Below are 23,969 nucleotides of genomic sequence, written 5' to 3'. Positions count from 1 at the left end.
AGGCCAGGGGGCTGCTGGGTAAGTAAAACACTATATATTTGGGCGGTTTAAAATAACTTTCCTTTCATTGCAGCAGCTTTTTCGGGAGCAGCGAGTGAGCGAGTGAGCAGCTGGGAAGGTCAGTTTGAAAGTAAATTTAATTTCCTTTTGTTTTTCGGTGGAGGCCAGGGGGCTGCTGGGTAAGTCAAACACTATATATTTGGGCGGTTTAAAATAACTTTCCTTTCATTGCAGCAGCTTTTTCGGGAGCAGTGAGTGAGCGAGTGAGCAGCTGGGAAGGTCAGTTTCAAAGTAAATTTAATTTCCTTTTGTTTTTCGGTGGAGGCCAGGGGGCTGCTGGGTAAGTAAAACACTATATATTTGGGCGGTTTCTGAACCCGAGACACCACACTTGTCGTGTCTCCCACCCGCCGCCCTCCTCTAACCAAAAAAAAAAAGGACTCGGTGGGGTGTTTATAAGGTAAGGCTTTTTCGATTTCTCTGGTTTTATTGTGATTGGTAAAAACTTTTCGTTCCATTTTCATTTAACTAAGTTAAGCTAAAGATTAAAAATGGCAGGAGATCTCAGACCCGTGTCATGCTCCTCTTGCTCAATGTGGGAGCTCAGGGACACGGCTGATGTCCCTGACTCCTTCACGTGCAGGAAGTGTGTCCAGCTGCAGCTCTTGTTAGACCGCATGACGGCTCTCGAGCTGCGGATGGACTCACTTTGGAGCATGCGCGATGCTGAGGAGGTCGTTGATAGCACGTTTAGTGAATTGGTCACACCGCAGATTAGGATTGCTGAGGGAGAAAGGGAATGGGTGACCAAAAGGCAGAGAAAGAGCAGGAAGGCAGCGCAGGAGTCCCCTGCTGTCATCTCCCTCCAAAACAAGTATACCGTTTTGGATACTGTTGGGGAGATGGCTCACCAGGGGAAGGCAGCAGTAGCCAGGTCCATGGCACCGTGGCCTGCTCTGCTGTTCAGAAGGGCGGGGAAAAGATTGGAAGGGCTATAGTCGTAGGGGATTCGATTTTAAGGGGAGTAGATAGGCGGTTCTGTGGTCGAAAACGAGGCTCCCGAATGGTATGTTGCCTCCCAGGTGCACGGGTCAGGGATGTCTCAGATCGGCTGCAGAACATTCTAAAGGGGGAGGGTGAAGAGCCAGTTGTCATTGTGCACATAGTCACTAATGATATAGGTAAAAAACGGGATGAGGTCCTACAAGCGGAGTTTAGGGAGTTAGGAGCCAAGTTAAAAAGTAGGTCCTCAGAGGTAGTAATCTCAGGATTACTACCAGTGCCACGTGATAGTCAGAGTAAAAATGAAAGAATAGTCAGGATGAATACGTGGCTTGAGAGATGGTGCAGGAAGGAGGGGTTCAGATTTTTGGGACATTGGGACCGGTTCTGGGGGAGGTGGGACTATTACAAATTGGACGGTCTACACCTGGGCCGGGCTGGAACCAATGTCCTTGGAGGTGCTTTTGCTAACACTGTTGGGGAGGGTTTAAACTAATGTGGCAGGGGGATGGGAACAAATTGAGGTCAGTTGACAGTAAGGAGGTAGTAACAAAAGCCTGTAAGGAACTAGATAATGAAGTCAGTGTGACTAAGGGGAAGAACAGGCAGGGAGCAGATGATGAATATAAAGGGACTGGTGGTCTGAGGTGCATTTGTTTTAATGCAAGAAGTGTAGTAGGTAAGGCAGATGAACTTAGGGCTTGGATTAGTACCTGGGAGTATGATGTTATTGCTATTACTGAGACTTGGTTGAGGGAAGGGCATGATTGGCAACTAAATATCCCAGGATATCGATGCTTCAGGCGGGATAGAGAGGGAGGTAAAAGGGGTGGAGGAGTTGCATTACTGGTCAAAGAGGATATCACAGCTGAGCTGAAGGAGGGCACTATGGAGGACTCGAGCAGTGAGGCAATATGGACAAAACTCAGAAATAGGAAGGGTGCGGTAACAGTGTTGGGGCTGTACTACAGGCCTCCCAACAGCGAGCGTGAGATAGAGGTACAAATATGTAAACAGATTATGGAAAGATGTAGGAGCAACAGGGTGGTGGTGATAGGAGATTTTAATTTTCCCAACATTGACTGGGATTCGCTTAGTGTTAGAGGTCCAGATGGAGCAGAATTTGTAAGGAGCATCCAGGAAGGTTTTCTAGAGCAGTATGTAAATAGTCCAACTCGGGAAGGGGCCATACTGGACCTGGTGTTGGGGAATGAGCCCGGCCAGGTTGTTGAAGTTTCAGTAGGGGACTACTTTGGGAATAGTGATCACAATTCCGTAAGCTTTAAAATACTCATGGACAAAGACGAGAGTGGTCCTAAAGGAAGAGTGCTAAATTGGGGGAAGGCCAACTATACCAAAATTCGGCAGCAGCTGGGAAATGTAGATTGGGAGCAGCTGTTTGAAGGTAAATCCACATGTGATATGTGGGAGGCTTTTAAAGAGAGGTTGATTAGCGTTCAGGAGAGACATGTTCCTGTGAAAATGAGGGATAGAAATGGCAAGATTAGGGAACCATGGATGACAGGTGAAATTGTGAGACTAGCGTGGCTTGAGAGATGGTGCAGGAAGAGGAAAAAGGAAGCATACATAAGGTGTAGGCGGCTGATGAAAGACGAAGCTTTGAAAGAATATCGGGAATGTAGGACCAATCTGAAACGAGGAATTAAGAGGGCTAAAAGGGGTCATGAAATATCTTTAGCAAACAGGGTTAAGGAAAATCCCAAAGCCTTTTATTCATATATAAGGAGAAAGAGGGTAACTAGAGAAAGGATTGGCCCACTAAAGGACAAAGGAGGAATGTTATGCTTGGACTCAGAGAAAATGGGTGAGATTCTAAACGAGTACTTTGCATCGGTATTCACCGAGGAGAGGGACATGGCGGATGTTGAGGTTAGGAACAGATGTTTGATTACTCTAGGTCAAGTCGGCATAAGGAGGGAGGAAGTGTTGGGTATTCTAAAGGGCATTAAGGAGGACAAGTCCCCAGCTCCGGATGGGATCTATCCCAGGTTACTGAGGGAAGCGAGAGAGGAAATAGCTGGGGCCTTAACAGATATCTTTGCAGCATCCTTAAACACGGGTGAGGTCCCGGAGGACTGGAGAATTGCTAATGTTGTCCCCTTGTTTAAGAAGGGTAGCAGGGATAATCCAGGTAATTATAGACCGGTGAGCCTGACGTCAGTGGCAGGGAAGCTGCTGGAGAAGATACTGAGGGATAGGATCTATTCCCATTTGGAAGAAAATGGGCTCATCAGTGATAGGCAACATGGTTTTGTGCAGGGAAGGTCATGTCTTACCAACTTAATAGAATTCTTTGAGGAAGTGACAAAGTTGATTGATGAGGGAAGGGCTGTCGATGTCATATACATGGACTTCAGTAAGGCGTTTGATAAGGTTCCCCATGGCAGGCTGATGGAGAAAGTGAAGGCGCTTGGGGTCCAAGGTGTACAAGCTAGATGGATAAAGAACTGGCTGGGCAACAGGAGACAGAGTAGCAGTAGAGGGGAGTTTCTCAAAATGGAGACGTGTGACCAGTGGTGTTCCACAGGGATCCGTGCTGGAACCACTGTTGTTTGTGATATACATTAATGATTTGGAGGAAAGTATAGGTGGACTGATTAGCAAGTTTGCAGACGACACTAAGATTGGTGGAGTAGCAGATAGTGAAGGGGACTGTCAGAGAATACAGCAGAATATAGATAGATTAGAGAGTTGGGCAGAGAAATGGCAGATGGAGTTCAATCAGGGCAAATGCGAGGTGATGCATTTTGGAAGATCCAATTCAAGAGTGAACTATACAGTAAATGGAAATGTCCTGGGGAAAATTGTCCAGAGAGATTTGGGTGTTCAGGTCCACTGTTCCCTGAAGGTGGCAACGCAGGTAAATAGAGTGGTCAAGAAGGCATATGGCATGCTTTCCTTCATCGGACGGGGCATTGAGTACAAGAGTTGGCAGGTCATGTTACAATTGTATAGGACTTTGGTTCGGCCACATTTGGAATACTGCGTACAGTTCTGGTCGCCACATTATCAAAAGGATGTGGATGCTTTGGAGAGGATGCAGAGGAGGTTTACCAGGATGTTGCCTGGTATGGAGGGCGCTAGCTATGAAGAGAGGTTGAGTAGATTAGGATTATTTTCATTAGAAAGACGGAGGTTGAGGGGGGACCTGATTGAGGTGTACAAAATCATGAGAGGTATAGACAGGGTGGACAGCAAGAGGCTTTTTCCCAGAGTGGGGGTTTCAATTGCGAGAGGACACGAGTTCAAAGTGAAAGGGGAAATGTTTAGGGGGGATATGCGTGGAAAGTTCTTTACGCAGAGGGTGGTGGGCACCTGGAACGCATTGCCAGCGGAGGTGGTAGACGCGGGCACGATGGAGTCTTTTCAGATGTATCTAGACAGATACATGAATGGGCAGGAAGAAAAGAGATACAGAACCTTAGAAAATAGGCGACATGTTTAGAGAGAGGATCTGGATCGGCGCAGGCTTGGAGGGCAGAAGGGCCTGTTCCTGTGCTGTAATAATCTTTGTTCTTTGTCTTTGTTACTTGGTGTCAGTGTATGTCTGTGTTACTTGGTGTAAGTCTGTGTCTTTGTTACTTTGTGTCCGTGTGTGTCTTTGTTATATTGTGTCCGTGTGTGTCTTTGTTACTGGGTGTCAGTGTATGTCTTTGTTACTTGGTGTAAGTGTGTGTCTGTGTCACTGGGTATCAGTGTCTGTCTTTGTTACTTGGTGTAAGTGTGTGTCTGTGTTACTGGTAATCAGTGCATGTCTTTGTTACTTGGTGTCAGTGTATGTCTGTGTTACTTGGTGTAAGTGTGTGTCTGTGTTACTGGGTATCAGTGTATGTCTTTGTGACTTGGTGTCAGTGTATGTCTTTGTTACTGGGAGTCAGTGTGTGTCTTTGTGACTTGGTGTCTGTGTATGTCTTTGTTACTTGGTGTAATTGTCTGGCTTTGTTACTTGGTGTCAGTGTATGTCTGTGTTACTTGGTGTAAGTGTGTGTCTTTGTTACTTGGTGTCCGTGTGTGTCTGTGTTACTGGGTGTCAGTGTATGTCTTTGTGACTTGGTGTCAGTGTATGTCTGTGTTACTTGGTGTAAGTGTGTGCCTGTGTTACTTGGTGTCAGTGTATGTCTTTGTTACTTGGTGTCAGTGTATGTCTTTGTTACTGGGTGTCAGTGTATGTCTGTGTTAATTGGTGTCAGTGTGCGTCTGTGTTACTGGGTGTCAGTGCATGTCTTTGTTACTTGGTGTCAGTGTATATCTGTGTTCCTTGGTGTCAGTGTATGTCTTTGTTACTTGGTGTCAGTGTATGTCTGTGTTACTTGGTGAAAGTGTATGTCTGTGTTACTTGGTGAAAGTGTGTGTCTGTGTTACTTGGTGAAAGTGTGTGTCTGTGTTACTTGGTGTCAGTGTGTGTCTGTGTTACTTGGTGAGAGTGTGTGTCTGTGTTACTTGGTGAAAGTGTGTGTCTGTGTTACTTGGTGAAAGTGTGTGTCTTTGTTACTTGGTGTCCGTGTGTGTCTTTGTTACTTGGTGTCAGTGTATGTCTTTGTTACTTGGTGTAAGTGTATGTCTGTGTTACTTGGTGTAAGTGTGTGTCTGTTACTGGGTATCAGTGTATGTCTTTGTTACTTGGTGTCAGTGTCTGCCTTTGTTACTTGGTGTCAGTGTGTGTCTGTGTTACTGGGCGTCAGTGTATGTCTTTGTTACTTGGCGTCAGTGTATGTCTTTGTTACTTGGTGTCAGTGTATGTCTGTGTTACTTGGTGTAAGTGTGTGCCTGTGTTACTGGGGATCAGTGTATGTCTTTGTTACTTGGTGTATGTGTATGTCTGTGTTACTTGGTGTATGTGTATGTCTGTGTTACTTGGTGTATGTGTATGTCTGTGTTACTGGGTGTCAGTGTGCGTCTGTGTTACTGGGTGTCAGTGTGCGTCTGTGTTACTGGGTGTAAGATTGTGTCTTTGTTACTTGGTGTCCGTGTGTGGCTGTGTTACTGGGTATCAGTGTATGTCTTTGTTACTGGGTATCAGTGTATGTCTTTGTTACTTGGTGTCAGTGTATGTCTGTGTTACTTGGTGTAAGTGTGTGTCTGTGTTACTGGGTATCAGTGTCTGTCTTTGGTTCTTGGTGTTAGTGTGTGTCTGTGTTACTGGGTATCAGTTTATGTCTTTGTTACTTGGTGTAAGTGTTTGTCTGTGTTACTGTGTATCAGTGTATGTATTTGTGACTTGGTGTCAGTGTATGTCTTAGTTACTGGATGTCAGTATGTGTCTTTGTGACTTGGTGTAAGTGTATGTCTTTGTTACTTGGTGTAAGTGTGTGTCTGTGTTACTGGGTATCAGTGTATGTCTTTGTTACTTGGTGTAAGTGTGTGTCTTTGTTACTTGGTGTAAGTGTATGTCTTTGTTCCTTGGTTTCCGTGTGTGTCTGTGTTACTTTATGTCAGTGTATGTCTTCATTACTTGGTGTCAGTGTATGTCTTTGTTACTTGGTGTCAGTGTATGTCTTTGTTACTTGGTGTAAGTGTATGTCTGTGTTACTTGGTGAAAGTGTATGTCTTTGTTACTGGGTGTATGTGTATGTCTTTGTTACTTGGTGTAAGTGTGTGTCTGTGTTACTGGGTATCAGTGTCTGTCTTTGTTTCTTGGTGTAAGTGTGTGTCTGTGTTACTGGGTATCAGTTTATGTCTTTGTTACTTGGTGTAAGTGTGTGTCTGTGTTACTGTGTATCAGTGTATGTATTTGTGACTTGGTGTCAGTGTATGTCTTAGTTACTGGATGTCAGTATGTGTCTGTGTTACTTGGTGTCAGTGTATGTCTTTGTTACTTGGTGTCAGTGTATGTCTTTGTTACTGGGTGTCAGTGTATGTCTTCGTTACTGGGTGTCAGTGTATGTCTTCATTACTGGGTGTCAGTGTATGTCTTTGTTACTTTGTGTAAGTGTGTGTCTGTGTTACTGGGTATCAGTGTCTGTCTTTTTTACTTAAATAAAAGAATGACTAGAGTTAGATTAGGGCCAATCAAGGATAGTAGTGGGAAGTTGTGTGTGGAATCAGAGGAGATAGGGGAAGTGTTGAATGAATATTTTGCGTCTGTATTTACAGTAGAGAAAGAAAATGTTGTTGAGAATACTGAGATTCAGGCTACGAGGCTGGATGGGATTGAGGTTCACAAGGAGAAGGTGTTAGCAATTTTGGAAAGTGTGAAAATAGATAAGTCCCCTGGGCCAGATGTGATTTATCCTCGGATTCTCTGGGAAGCTAGGGAGGAGATTGCAGAGCCTTTGTCCTTGATCTTTATGTCGTCATTGTCGACAGGAATAGTGCCGGAAGACTGGAGGATTGCCAATGTTGTCCCCTTGTTCAAGAAGGGGAGTAGAGATAGCCCTGGTAATTATAGACCTGTGAGCCTTACTTAGGTTGTGGGTAAAATGATAGAAAAGGTTACAAGAGACAGGGTTTATAATCATCTTGAAAATAATAAGTTCATTAGAGATAGTCAGCACGGTTTTGTGACGTTTAGGTCGTGCCTCACAAACATTATTGAGTTTTTCGAGAAGGTGACCAAACAGTTGGATGTGGGTAAAGCAGTGGATGTGGAGTATATGGATTTCAGTAAGGCGTTTGATAAGGTTCCCCACGGTAGGCTATTGCAGAAAATACGGAAGTATGGGGTTGAAGGTGATTTAGAGCTTTGGATCAGAAATTGGCTAGCTGAAAGAAGACAGAGGGTGGTGGTTGATGGCAAATGTTCATCCTGGTGTTTAGTTACTAGTGGTGTACCGCAAGGATCAGTTTTGGGGCCACTGCTGTTTGTCATTTTTATAAATGACCTGGAAGAGGGTGTAGAAGGGTGGGTTAGTAAATTTGCAGATGACACTAAGGTCGGTGGAGTTGTGGATAGTGCCGAAGGATGTTGTCGGCTACAGAGAGACATAGATAGGCTGCAGAGCTGGGCTGAGAGATGGCAAATGGAGTTTAATGCGGAAAAGTGTGAGATGATTCACTTTGGAAGGAGTAACAGGAATGCAGAGTACTGGGCTAATGGGAAGATTCTTGGTAGTGTAGATGAACAGAGAGATCTTGGTGTCCAGGTGCATAAATCCCTGAAGGTTGCTAACCAGGTTAATAGGGCTGTTAAGAAGGCATATGGTGTGTTAGCTTTTATTAGTAGGGGGGCCGAGTTTCGGAGCCACGAGGTCATGCTGCAGCTGTACAAAACTCTGGCGAGACCGCACCTGGAGTATTGCGTGCAGTTCTGGTCACCGCATTATAGGAAGGATGTGGAAGCTATGGAAAGGGTGCAGAGGAGATTTACTCGGATGTTGCCTGGTATGGAGGGAAGGTCTTGCGAGGAAAGGCTGAGGGACTTGAGGTTGTTTTCGTTAGAGAGAAGGAGGAGGAGAGGTGACTTAATAGAGTATAAGATAATCAGAGGGTGAGATAGGGTGGATAGTGAGCGTCTTTTTCCTCGGAGGTGATGGCAAACACGAGGGGACATAGCTTCAAGTTGAGGGGTGATAGATATAGGACAGATGTGAGAGGTAGTTTCTTTACTCAGAGTAGTAAGGGCGTGGAACGCCCTACCTGCAGCAGTAGTAGATTCGCCAACATTAATGGCATTTAAGTGGACATTGGATAAACCTCCATAAATTTGCCCAGGCATGTGCCATGGAGAGGTCACTCCATAGTTGCCTCGCAGCGACTGAAACAACACGGAAGGCAGCAGTTACGGGTTATAAGTCCAGATAAATTGGCGTAGAAACTGGGCGCCACGGGTTGCCTTTGTCGGTGGGAGAGGTCATTGCACCTCACTGGACAGCTACCGCCCGCCTCAAACCGGGCAGCCCCCGGTCAATAAGGTTCTGTCCCGCCACAGTCTGCCTGCTTCAATGGGTGCTTGGAGCTCAGGGTCATTGCCCGAAAGGTGGACTGATACACCGCACCAAACAACATGAAAAAAGGAAAGAAGGTACCAGCCCTTCGCTTTGCAAGCTGGAACGTCAGAACTATGATTCCTGGCCTGTCGGAAGACCTTACACAAATCAACGATTCTGGGAAGACCGCCATCATTAACAACGAGCTCAGTCGACTCAATGTGGACATTGCAGCACTTCAGGAGACTCGCCTCCCCGCGAGTGGCTCTCTAGCAGAGCAAGACTACACCTTCTTCTGGCAGGGCAGGGATCCTGAAGAACCAAGACAGCATGGAGTGGGCTTCGCCATCAGAAACTCCTTGCTCAGCATGATAGAGCCTCCCTCAAATGGCTCGGAACGCATACTGTCCATCCGACTGCTCACCACCTCTGGTCCAGTACACCTACTCAGCATCTATGCTCCAACACTCTGTTCCGCACCTGAAGCTAAAGACCAGTTCTATGAACAACTCCATAACATCATTAGCAGCATCCCCAACACCGAACACCTATTCCTGCTGGGGGACTTTAATGCCAGGGTTGGGGCCGACCATGACTCATGGCCCTCCTGCCTTGGGCGCTATGGCGTTGGAAGGATGAATGAGAACGGGCAGAGACTGCTTGAGTTGTGTACCTATCATAACCTCTGCATCACCAACTCGTTCTTTCACACTAAACCCTGTCACCAGGTTTCATGGAGGCACCCAAGATCACGTCGTTGGCACCAGCTAGACCTCATTGTCACAAGGCGAGCCGCCTTAAAAAGTGTTCAAATCACACGCAGCTTCCACAGTGCGGACTGCGACACCGACCACTCCCTGGTGTGCAGCAAGGTTAGACTCAGACCAAAGAAGTTGCATCATTCCAAGCAGAAGGGCCACCCGCGCATCAACACGAGCAGAATTTCTCACCCACAGCTGTTACAAAAATTTCTAAATTCACTTGTAACAGCCCTTCAAAACACTCCCACAGGGGATGCTGAGACCAAGTGGGCCCACATCAGAGACGCCATCTATGAGTCAGCTTTGGCCACCTACGGCAAAAGTGCGAAGAGAAATGCAGACTGGTTTCAATCTCATAATGAAGAGCTGGAACTTGTCATAGCCGCTAAGCGCATTGCACTTTTGAACTACAAGAAAGCCCCCAGCGATTTAACATCCGCAGCACTTAAAGCAGCCAGAAGTACTGCACAAAGAACAGCGAGGCGTTGCGCAAACGACTACTGGCAACACCTATGCAGCCATATTCAGCTGGCCTCAGACACCGGAAACATCAGAGGAATGTATGATGGCATGAAGAGAGCTCTTGGGCCAACCATCAAGAAGATCACCCCCTCAAATCTAAATCGGGGGACATAATCACTGACCAACGCAAACAGATGGACCGCTGGGTTGAGCACTACCTAGAACTGTACTCCAGGGAGAATGCTGTCACTGAGACTGCCCTCAATGCAGCCCAGCCTCTACCAGTCATGGATGAGCTGGACATACAGCCAACCAAATCGGAACTCAGTGATGCCATTGATTCCCTAGCCAGCGGAAAAGCCCCTGGGAAGGACAGCATTACCCCTGAAATAATCAAGAGTGCCAAGCCTGCTATACTCTCAGCACTACATGAACTGCTATGCCTGTGCTGGGACGAGGGAGCAGTACCCCAGGACATGCGCGATGCCAACATCATCACCCTCTATAAAAACAAAGGTGACCGCGGTGACTGCAACAACTACCGTGGAATCTCCCTGCTCAGCATAGTGGGGAAAGTCTTTGCTCGAGTCGCTCTGAACAGGCTCCAGAAGCTGGCCGAGCGCGTCTACCCTGAGGCACAGTGTGGCTTTCGTGCAGAGAGATCGACTATTGACATGCTGTTCTCCTTTCGTCAGATACAGGAGAAATGCCGTGAACAACAGATGCCCCTCTACATTGCTTTCATTGATCTCACCAAAGCCTTTGACCTCGTCAGCAGACGTGGTCTCTTCAGACTACTAGAAAAGATCGGATGTCCACCAAAGCTACTAAGTATCATCACCTCATTCCATGACAATATGAAAGGCACAATTCAACATGGTGGCTCCTCATCAGAGCCCTTTCCTATCCTGAGTGGTGTGAAACAGGGCTGTGTTCTCGCACCCACACTTTTTGGGATTTTCTTCTCCCTGCTGCTTTCACATGCGTTCAAATCCTCTGAAGAAGGAATTTTCCTCCACACAAGATCAGGGGGCAGGTTGTTCAACCTTGCCCGTCTAAGAGCGAAGTCCAAAGTACGGAAAGTCCTCATCAGAGAACTCCTCTTTGCTGACGATGCTGCTTTAACATCTCACACTGAAGAATGCCTGCAGAGTCTCATCGACAGGTTTGCGTCTGCTTGCAATGAATTTGGCCTAACCATCAGCCTCAAGAAAACGAACATCATGGGGCAGGATGTCAGAAATGCTCCATCCATCAATATTGGCGACCACGCTCTGGAAGTGGTTCAAGAGTTCACCTACCTAGGCTCAACTATCACCAGTAACCTGTCTCTAGATGCAGAAATCAACAAGCGCATGGGTAAGGCTTCCACTGCTATGTTCAGACTGGCCAAGAGAGTGTGGGAAAATGGCGCACTGACACGGAACACAAAAGTCCGAGTGTATCAGGCCTGTGTCCTCAGTACCTTGCTCTACGGCAGCGAGGCCTGGACAACGTATGCCAGCCAAGAGCGACGTCTCAATTCATTCCATCTTCGCTGCCTTCGGAGAATACTTGGCATCAGGTGGCAGGACTATATCTCCAACACAGAAGTCCTTGAAGCGGCCAACATCCCCAGCTTATACACACTACTGAGTCAGCGGCGCTTGAGATGTTTTGGCCATGTGAGCCGCATGGAAGATGGCAGGATCCCCAAAGACACATTGTACAGCGAGCTCGCCACGGGTATCAGACCCACCGGCCGTCCATGTCTCCGTTATAAAGACGTCTGCAAACGCGACATGAAATCGTGTGACATTGATCACAAGTCGTGGGAGTCAGTTGCCAGCATTCGCCAGAGCTGGCGGGCAGCCATAAAGACAGGGCTAAATTGTGGCGAGTCGAAGAGACTTAGTAGTTGGCAGGAAAAAAGACAGAGGCGCAAGGGGAGAGCCAACTGTGAAACAGCCCCAACAAACAAATTTCTCTGCAGCACCTGTGGAAGAGCCTGTCACTCCAGAATTGGCCTTTATAGCCACTCCAGGCGCTGCTTCACAAACCACTGACCACCTCCAGGCGCGTATCCATTGTCTCTCGAGATAAGGAGGCCCAAAAGAAGAAGGATAGACATAATGATGAAAATGGAATAGTGAAGGTCAGATGGTTTCACAGGTCGGCGCAACATCGAGGACCGAAGGGGCTGTACTGCGCTGTAATGTTCTAATTCTAAAAAAAAACACTTACACCAAGTAACAAAGACACACACTGACACCAAGTAGCAATGACATACAATTACACGAAGTAACAAAGACACACACTTACACCAAGTAACAAAGACATACACTTACACCAAGTATTTTGACATACACTAACACCAAGTATTTTGACATACACTGACACCAAGTCACAAAGACATACACTGACACCAAGTCACAAAGACATACACTGACACCCAGTCACACAGACACACACTGACACCCAGTAACACAGACACACACTGACACCCAGTTACACAAACAAACACACTGACACCCAGTAACAAAGACACACAATGACACCCAGTAACACAGACACACATTGGGGGTTGGCACATTAGCGCAGTGGTTAGCACCGCAGCCTCACACCTCCAGGGACCCGGGAAATAGGGAAATATATAGGGACAGGTGGGGATGTTATTGGAATATGGGATTCGTGTAGCATGAGTATAAATGAATGGTTGATGGTCGGCACAGACACGGTGGGCCGAAGGGCCTGTTTCAGTGCTGTATCACTAAACTAAATACTGACACCTAGTGTCACTGATACACACTGACACCCAGTAACACAGACAAACACACACTGACACCCAGTAACACAGAGAAACACTGATAAACAGTAACAAAGACAGACACTGATACCAAGTAACACAGACACACACTTACACCAAGTAACAAAGACAAGCACTGGCACCAAGTATCAAAGACACACACTTACACCAAATAACACAGACACACACTGACACCATGTAACACAGACATACACTGACACCAAGTAACAAAGACATACACTGACACCAAGTAACAAAGACACACACTGACACCAAGTAACACAGACATACACTGACACCAAGTAACAAAGACATACACTGACACCAAGTAACAAAGACACACACTGACACCAAGTAACAAAGACACACACTGACACCAAGTAACAAAGACATACACTGATACCAAGTCACAAAGACATACACTGATACCCAGTAACACAGTCATACACTGACACCAAGTAACAAAGTCATACACTGACACCAAGTAACAAAGTCATGCACTGACACCAAGTAACACAGACACACACTTACACCAAGTAACACAGACACACACTTACACCAAGTAACACAGACATACACTTACACCAAGTAACACAGACACACACTTACACCAAGTAACACAGACACACAGTTGCCCCAAGTAACACAGACATACACTGACACCAAGTAACAAAGACATACACTGTTACCCAGTAGCACAGAAACACACTGACAACAAGTAACAAAGACATACACTGACACCCAGTAACATGGACACACACTGGGCGGCACATTGGCACATGGTTAGCAGCCTCACCGCTCCAGGGACCCGGGCTCGATTCTGGGTACTGCCTGTGCGGTAGTTCTCCCTGTGTCTGCGTGAGTTTCCTCCGGGTGAACAAAGAACAAAGATAATTACAGCACAGGAACAGGCCCTTCGGCCCTCCAAGCCTGCGCCGATCCAGATCCTCTCTCTAAACATGTCGCCTATTTTCTAAGGTTCTGTATCTCTCTTCTTCCTGCCCATTCATGTATCTGTCTAGATACATCTTAAAAGACTCCATCGTGCCCGCATCTACCACCTCCGCTGGCAATGCGTTCCAGGTGCCCACCACCCTCTGCGTAAAGAAATTTGCACGCATATCCCCCCTAAACTTTTCCCCTTTTACTTTGAACTCGTGTCCTCTAGTAATTGAAACCCCCACTCTGGGAAAAAGCCTCTTGCTATCCACCCTGTCTATACCTCTCATGATTTTGTACACCTCAATCAGGTCCCCCCTCAACCTCCGTCTTTCAAATGAAAATAATCCTAATCTACTCAACCTCTCTTCATAGCTAGCGCCCTCCATACCAGGCAACATCCTGGTGAACCTCCTCTGCACCCTCTCCAAAGCATCCACATCCTTTTGATAATGTGGCGACCAGAACTGTACGCAGTATTCCAAATGTGGCCGAACCAAAGTCCTATACAACTGTAACATGGCCTGCCAACTCTTGTACTCAATGCCCCGTCCGATGAAGGAAAGCATGCCGTATGCCTTCATGACCACTCTATTTACCTGCGTTGCCACCTTCAGGGAACAATGGACCTGAACACCCAAATCTCTCTGGACATCAATTTTCCCCAGGACTTTTCCATTTACTGTATAGTTCACTCTTGAATTGGATCTTCCAAAATGCATCACCTCGCATTTGCCCTGATTGAACTCCATCTGCCATTTCTCTGCCCAACTCTCCAATCTATCTATATTCTGCTGTATTCTCTGACAGTCCCCTTCACTATCTGCTACTCCACCAATCTTAGTGTCGTCTGCAAACTTGCTAATCAGTCCACCTATACTTTCCTCCAAATCATTAATGTATATCACAAACAACAGTGGTCCCAGCACGGATCCCTGTGGAACACCACTGGTCACACGTCTCCATTTTGAGAAATTCCCTTCTACTGCTACTCTTTGTCTCCTGTTGCCCAGCCAGTTCTTTATCCATCTAGCTAGTACACCTTGGACCCCAAGCGCCTTCACTTTCTCCATCAGCCTGCCATGGGGAACCTTATCAAACGCCTTACTGAAGTCCATGCATATGACATCGACAGCCCTTCCCTCATCAATCAACTTTGTCATTTCCTCAAAGAATTATATTAAGTTGGTAAGACATGACCTTCCCTGCACAAAACCATGTTGCCTGTCACTGATGAGCCCATTTTCTTCCAAATGGGAATAGATCCTATCCCTCAGTATCTTCTCCAGCAGCTTCCCTACCACTGACGTCAGGCTCACCGGTCTATAATTACCTGGATTATCCCTGCTACCCTTCTTAAACAAGGGGACAACATTAGCAATTCACCTGTCCTCCGGGACCTCACCCGTGTTTAAGGATGCTGCAAAGATATCTGTTAAGGCCCCAGCTATTTCCCCTCTCGCTTCCCGCAGTAACCTGGGATAGATCCCATCCGGACCTGGGGACTTGTCCACCTTAATGCCCTTTAGAATACCCAACACTTCCTCCCTCCTTATGCCGACTTGACCTAGAGTATTCAAACATCTGTTCCTAACCTCAACATCCGTCATGTCCCTCTCCTCGGTGAATACCGATGCAAAGTACTCGTTTAGAATCTCACCCATTTTCTCTGAGTCCAAGCATAACATTCCTCCTTTGTCCTTTAGTGGGCCAATCCTTTCTCTAGTTACCCTCTTTCTCATTATATATGAATAAAAGGCTTTGGGATTTTCCTTAACCCTGTTTGCTAAAGATAATTCATGTGCTCCGAATTCCTCCCACATGCCAAAGACTTGCAGGTTGATGGGTTAATTGGCCATCAGATATTGCCCCTAGTACAGGTAGGTGGTAGGGAAATATATAGGGACAGGTGGGGATGTGATAGGAATACGGGATTAGTGTAGGATTAGTGTAAATGTGTGGTTGATGGTCGGCACAAACTCGGTGGGCCGAAGGGCCTGTTTAAGTGCTGTTTGTCTAAACTAAACTAAATACTGACACCCAGTAACACACACTGATACACAGTAACCAAGACACACACTTACACCAAGTAACCAAGACACACACTGACACCCAGTAACAAAGACACACACTGACACCATGTAACACAGACATACACTGACACCAAGTAACAAAGACATACACTGACAATCAGTAACACAGACACACACTTACACCAAGTAACACAGACACACACTTACACCAAGTAACAAAGACATACACTGACACCAAGTAACAAAGACATACACTGATACACAGTAACACAGACACACACTTACACCAAGTAACATAGACATACACTGACACCAAGTAACAAAGACATACACTGAAACCAGGTAACAAAGAAATAAACTGACACCCAGTAACAAAGACATACACTGTCACCCAGTAACAAAGACATACACTGACACCAAGTCACAAAGACATACACTGACACCAAGTCACAAACACATACACTGACACCAAGAAACACAGACATACACTGACACCCAGCAACACAGACACACACACACACCCAGTAACACAGACATACACTGACACACAGTAACAAAGACATACACTGACACACAGTAACAAAGACGTCCACTGACACCAAGTAACAAAGACACACACTGACACCAAGTAACACAGACACAAACTGTCAACAAGTAACAAAGACATAAACTGATACCCAGTAACACAGACACACACTTACACCAAGTAACACAGACACACACTTACACCAAGTAACACAGACACACACTTACACCAAGTAGCAAAGACATACACTGATACCAAGTAGCAAAGACATACACTGATACCAAGTAACACAGACACACACTTGCACCAAGTAACACAGACACACACTTACACCAAGTAACACAGACACACACTTACACCAAGTAACACACACACTTACACCAAGTAACACAGACACACACTTACACCAAGTAACACAGACATACACTTACACCAAGTAACACAGACATACACTGACACCAAGTAACACAGACATAAACTGACACCAAGTAACACAGACATACACTGACACCAAGTAACAAAGACATACACTTACACCAAGTAACAAAGACATACACTTACACCAAGTAACACATACATACACTTACACCAAGTAACACAGGCATGCACTGACACCAAGTAACAAAGACATACACTGATACACAGTAACACAGACACACACTTACACCAAGTAACAAAGACACACACTTACACCAAGTAACATAGAGATACACTGACACCAAGTAACAAAGACATACACTGACACCAGGTAACAAAGAAATAAACTGACACCCAGCAACAAAGACATACACTGACACCAAGTCACAAAGACATACACTGACACGAAGTCACAAAGACATACACTGACACCCAGTCACAAAGACATACACTGACACCCAGTAACAAATACATACACTGACACCAAGAAACAAAGACATACACTGACACCAAGTAACACAGACACACACTTACACCAAGTAACACAGACACACACTGGCACCAAGTAACACAGACATACACTGACACCAAGTAACAAAGACATACACTTACACCAAGTAACAAAGACATACACTTACACCAAGTAACAAAGACATACACTTACACCAAGTAACACATACATACACTTACACCAAGTAACACAGACATGCACTGACACCAAGTAACAAAGACATACACTGACACCAAGTAACAAAGACATACACTGATACACAGTAACACAGACACACACTTACACCAAGTAACAAAGACACACACTTACACCAAATAACATGGACATACACTGACACCAAGTAACAAAGACATACACTGACACCAGGTAACAAAGAAATAAACTGACACCCAGTAACAAAGACATACACTGACACCAAGTCACAAAGACGTACACTGACACCAAGTCACAAAGACATACACTGACACCCAGTAACAAAGACATACACTGACACCAAGAAACAAAGACATACACTGATACCCAGTAACAGACACACACTTACACCAAGTAACACAGACACACACTGGCACCAAGTAACACAGACATACACTTACACCAAGAAACAAAGACATACACTGACACCAAGTAACAAAGACGTCCACTGACACCAAGTAACAAAGACGTCCACTGACACCAAGTAACACAGACATAAACTGTCAACAAGTAACAAAGACATACACTGATACCCAGTAACAAAGACATACACTGACACCAGGTAACAAAGACATAAACTGATACCCAGTAACACAGACACACACTTACACCAAGTAACACAGACACACACTGATACCAAGTCACAAAGACATACACTGATACCCAGTAACACAGTCATACACTGACACCAAGTAACAAAGTCATACACTGACACCAAGTAACACAGACATACACTTACACCAAGTAACACAGACATACACTTACACCAAGTAACACAGACACACACTTACACCAAGTAACACAGACACACACTTACACCAAGTAACACAGACACACACTTACACCAAGTAACACAGACACACAGTTACCCCAAGTAACACAGACATACACTGACACCAAGTAACAAAGACATACACTGTTACCCAGTAGCACAGAAACACACTGACAACAAGTAACAAAGACATACACTGACACCCAGTAACACGGACACACACTGGGCGGCACATTGGCACATGGTTAGCAGCCTCACCGCTCCAGGGACCCGGGCTCAATTCTGGGTACTGCCTGTGCGGTAGTTCTCCCTGTGTCTGCGTGAGTTTCCTCCGGGTGAACAAAGAACAAAGAACAAAGATAATTACAGCACAGGAACAGGCCCTTCGTCCCTCCAAGCCTGCGCCGATCCAGATCCTCTCTCTAAACATGTCGCCTATTTTCTAAGGTTCTGTATCTCTTTTCTTCCTGCCCATTCATGTATCTGTCTAGATACATCTTAAAAGACTCCATCGTGCCCGCATCTACCACCTCCGCTGGCAATGCGTTCCAGGTGCCCACCACCCTCTGCATAAAGAAGTTTGCACGCATATCCCCCCTAAACTTTTCCCCTTTTACTTTGAACTCGTGTCCTCTAGTAATTGAAACCCCCACTCTGGGAAAAAGCCTCTTGCTATCCACCCTGTCTATACCTCTCATGATTTTGTACACCTCAATCAGGTCCCCCCTCAACCTCCGTCTTTCTAATGAAAATAATCCTAATCTACTCAACCTCTCTTCATAGCTAGCGCCCTCCATACCAGGCAACATCCTGGTGAACCTCCTCTGCACCCTCTCCAAAGCATCCACATCCTTTTGATAATGTGGCGACCAGAACTGTACGCAGTATTCCAAATGTGGCCGAACCAAAGTCCTATACAACTGTAACATGGCCTGCCAACTCTTGTACTCAATGCCCCGTCCGATGAAGGAAAGCATGCCGTATGCCTTCATGACCACTCTATTTACCTGCGTTGCCACCTTCAGGGAACAATGGACCTGAACACCCAAATCTCTCTGGACATCAATTTTCCCCAGGACTTTTCCATTTACTGTATAGTTCACTCTTGAATTGGATCTTCCAAAATGCATCACCTCGCATTTGCCCTGATTGAACTCCATCTGCCATTTCTCTGCCCAACTCTCCAATCTATCTATATTCTGCTGTATTCTCTGACAGTCCCCTTCACTATCTGCTACTCCACCAATCTTAGTGTCGTCTGCAAACTTGCTAATCAGTCCACCTATACTTTCCTCCAAATCATTAATGTATATCACAAACAACAGTGGTCCCAGCACGGATCCCTGTGGAACACCACTGGTCACACGTCTCCATTTTGAGAAATTCCCTTCTACTGCTACTCTTTGTCTCCTGTTACCCAGCCAGTTCTTTATCCATCTAGCTAGTACACCTTGGACCCCAAGCGCCTTCACTTTCTCCATCAGCCTGCCATGGGGAACCTTATCAAACGCCTTACTGAAGTCCATGCATATGACATCGACAGCCCTTCCCTCATCAATCAACTTTGTCACTTCCTCAAAGAATTATATTAAGTTGGTAAGACATGACCTTCCCTGCACAAAACCATGTTGCCTGTCACTGATGAGCCCATTTTCTTCCAAATGGGAATAGATCCTATCCCTCAGTATCTTCTCCAGCAGCTTCCCTACCACTGACGTCAGGCTCACCGGTCTATAATTACCTGGATTATCCCTGCTACCCTTCTTAAACAAGGGGACAACATTAGCAATTCTCCAGTCCTCCGGGACCTCACCCGTGTTTAAGGATGCTGCAAAGATATCTGTTAAGGCCCCAGCTATTTCCCCTCTCCCTTCCCTCAGTAACCTGGGATAGATCCCATCCGGACCTGGGGACTTGTCCACCTTAATGCCCTTTAGAATACCCAACACTTCCTCCCTCCTTATGCCGACTTGACCTAGAGTATTCAAACATCTGTTCCTAACCTCAACATCCGTCATGTCCCTCTCCTCGGTGAATACCGATGCAAAGTACTCGTTTAGAATCTCACCCATTTTCTCTGAGTCCAAGCATAACATTCCTCCTTTGTCCTTTAGTGGGCCAATCCTTTCTCTAGTTACCCTCTTTCTCATTATATATGAATAAAAGGCTTTGGGATTTTCTTTAACCCTGTTTGCTAAAGATAATTCATGTGCTCCGAATTCCTCCCACATGCCAAAGATTTACAGGTTGATGGGTTAATTGGCCATCAGATATTGCCCCTAGTATAGGTAGGTGGTAGGGAAAGATATAGGGACAGGTGGGGATGTGATAGGAATACGGGATTAGTGTAGGATTAGTGTAAATGTGTGGTTGATGGTCGGCACAGACTCGGTGGGCCGAAGGGCCTGTTTAAGTGCTGTTTGTCTAAACTAAACTAAATACTGACACCCAGTAACACACACTGATACACAGTAACCAAGACACACACTGACACCATGTAACACAGACATACACTGACACCAAGTAACAAAGACACACACTGACACCATGTAACACAGACATACACTGACACCAAGTAACAAAGACATACACTGACAATCAGTAACACAGACACACACTTACACCAAGTAACACAGACACACACTTACACCAAGTAACCAAGACACACACTGACACCCAGTAACAAAGACACACACTGACACCATGTAACACAGACATACACTGACACCAAGTAACAAAGACATACACTGACAATCAGTAACACAGACACACACTTACACCAAGTAACACAGACACACACTTACACCAAGTAACAAAGACATACACTGACACCAAGTAACAAAGACATACACTGATACACAGTAACACAGACACACACTTACACCAAGTAACATAGACATACACTGACACCAAGTAACAAAGACATACACTGACACCAGGTAACAAAGAAATAAACTGACACCCAGTAACAAAGACATACACTGACACCAAGTCACAAAGACATACACTGACACCAGGTAACAAAGAAATAAACTGACACCCAGTAACACAGAGACACACTTACACCAAGTAACACACACACACTTACACCAAGTAACACAGACACACACTTACACCAAGTAACACAGACATACACTGACACCAAGTAACACAGACATACACTGACACCAAGTAACAAAGACATACACTGACACCAAGTAACAAAGACATACACTTACACCAAGTAACACATACATACACTTACACCAAGTAACACATACATACACTGACACCAAGTAACAAAGACATACACTGACACCAAGTAACAAAGACATACACTGATACACAGTCACACAGACACACACTTACACCAAGTAACAAAGACACACACTTACACCAAGTAACATAGACACACACTTACACCAAGTAACATAGACATACACTGACACCAAGTAACAAAGACATACACTGACACCAGGTAACAAAGAAATAAACTGACACCCAGTAACAATGACATACAATGACACCAAGTCACAAAGACATACACTGACACCCAGTCACAAAGACATACACTGACACCAAGAAACAAAGACATACACTGACACCAAGTAACACAGACACACACTTACACCAAGTAACACAGACACACACTGGCACCAAGTAACACAGACATACACTGACACCAAGTAACAAAGACATACACTTCCACCAAGTAACAAAGACATACACTTACACCAAGTAACACATACATGCACTTACACCAAGTAACACAGACATACACTGACACCAAGTAACAAAGACATACACTTACACCAAGTAACAAAGACATACACTTACACCAAGTAACACATACATACACTTACACCAAGTAACACAGGCATGCACTGACACCAAGTAACAAAGACATACACTGATACACAGTAACACAGACACACACTTACACCAAGTAACAAAGACACACACTTACACCAAGTAACATAGAGATACACTGACACCAAGTAACAAAGACATACACTGACACCAGGTAACAAAGAAATAAACTGACACCCAGCAACAAAGACATACACTGACACCAAGTCACAAAGACATACACTGACACGAAGTCACAAAGACATACACTGACACCCAGTCACAAAGACATACACTGACACCCAGTAACAAATACATACACTGACACCAAGAAACAAAGACATACACTGACACCAAGTAACACAGACACACACTTACACCAAGTAACACAGACACACACTGGCACCAAGTAACACAGACATACACTGACACCAAGTAACAAAGACATACACTTACACCAAGTAACAAAGACATACACTTACACCAAGTAACAAAGACATACACTTACACCAAGTAACACATACATACACTTACACCAAGTAACACAGACATGCACTGACACCAAGTAACAAAGACATACACTGACACCAAGTAACAAAGACATACACTGATACACAGTAACACAGACACACACTTACACCAAGTAACAAAGACACACACTTACACCAAATAACATGGACATACACTGACACCAAGTAACAAAGACATACACTGACACCAGGTAACAAAGAAATAAACTGACACCCAGTAACAAAGACATACACTGACACCAAGTCACAAAGACGTACACTGACACCAAGTCACAAAGACATACACTGACACCCAGTAACAAAGACATACACTGACACCAAGAAACAAAGACATACACTGATACCCAGTAACAGACACACACTTACACCAAGTAACACAGACACACACTGGCACCAAGTAACACAGACATACACTTACACCAAGAAACAAAGACATACACTGACACCAAGTAACAAAGACGTCCACTGACACCAAGTAACAAAGACGTCCACTGACACCAAGTAACACAGACATAAACTGTCAACAAGTAACAAAGACATACACTGATACCCAGTAACAAAGACATACACTGACACCAGGTAACAAAGACATAAACTGATACCCAGTAACACAGACACACACTTACACCAAGTAACACAGACACACACTGATACCAAGTCACAAAGACATACACTGATACCCAGTAACACAGTCATACACTGACACCAAGTAACAAAGTCATACACTGACACCAAGTAACACAGACATACACTTACACCAAGTAACACAGACATACACTTACACCAAGTAACACAGACACACACTTACACCAAGTAACACAGACACACACTTACACCAAGTAACACAGACACACACTTACACCAAGTAACACAGACACACAGTTACCCCAAGTAACACAGACATACACTGACACCAAGTAACAAAGACATACACTGTTACCCAGTAGCACAGAAACACACTGACAACAAGTAACAAAGACATACACTGACACCCAGTAACACGGACACACACTGGGCGGCACATTGGCACATGGTTAGCAGCCTCACCGCTCCAGGGACCCGGGCTCAATTCTGGGTACTGCCTGTGCGGTAGTTCTCCCTGTGTCTGCGTGAGTTTCCTCCGGGTGAACAAAGAACAAAGAACAAAGATAATTACAGCACAGGAACAGGCCCTTCGTCCCTCCAAGCCTGCGCCGATCCAGATCCTCTCTCTAAACATGTCGCCTATTTTCTAAGGTTCTGTATCTCTTTTCTTCCTGCCCATTCATGTATCTGTCTAGATACATCTTAAAAGACTCCATCGTGCCCGCATCTACCACCTCCGC

This window comes from Heterodontus francisci, unplaced genomic scaffold (assembly GCF_036365525.1).
Source record: "Heterodontus francisci isolate sHetFra1 unplaced genomic scaffold, sHetFra1.hap1 HAP1_SCAFFOLD_52, whole genome shotgun sequence".
NCBI classification, from domain to species: Eukaryota; Metazoa; Chordata; class Chondrichthyes; order Heterodontiformes; family Heterodontidae; genus Heterodontus; species Heterodontus francisci.
Note: the sequence above shows the minus strand (reverse complement) of the source record.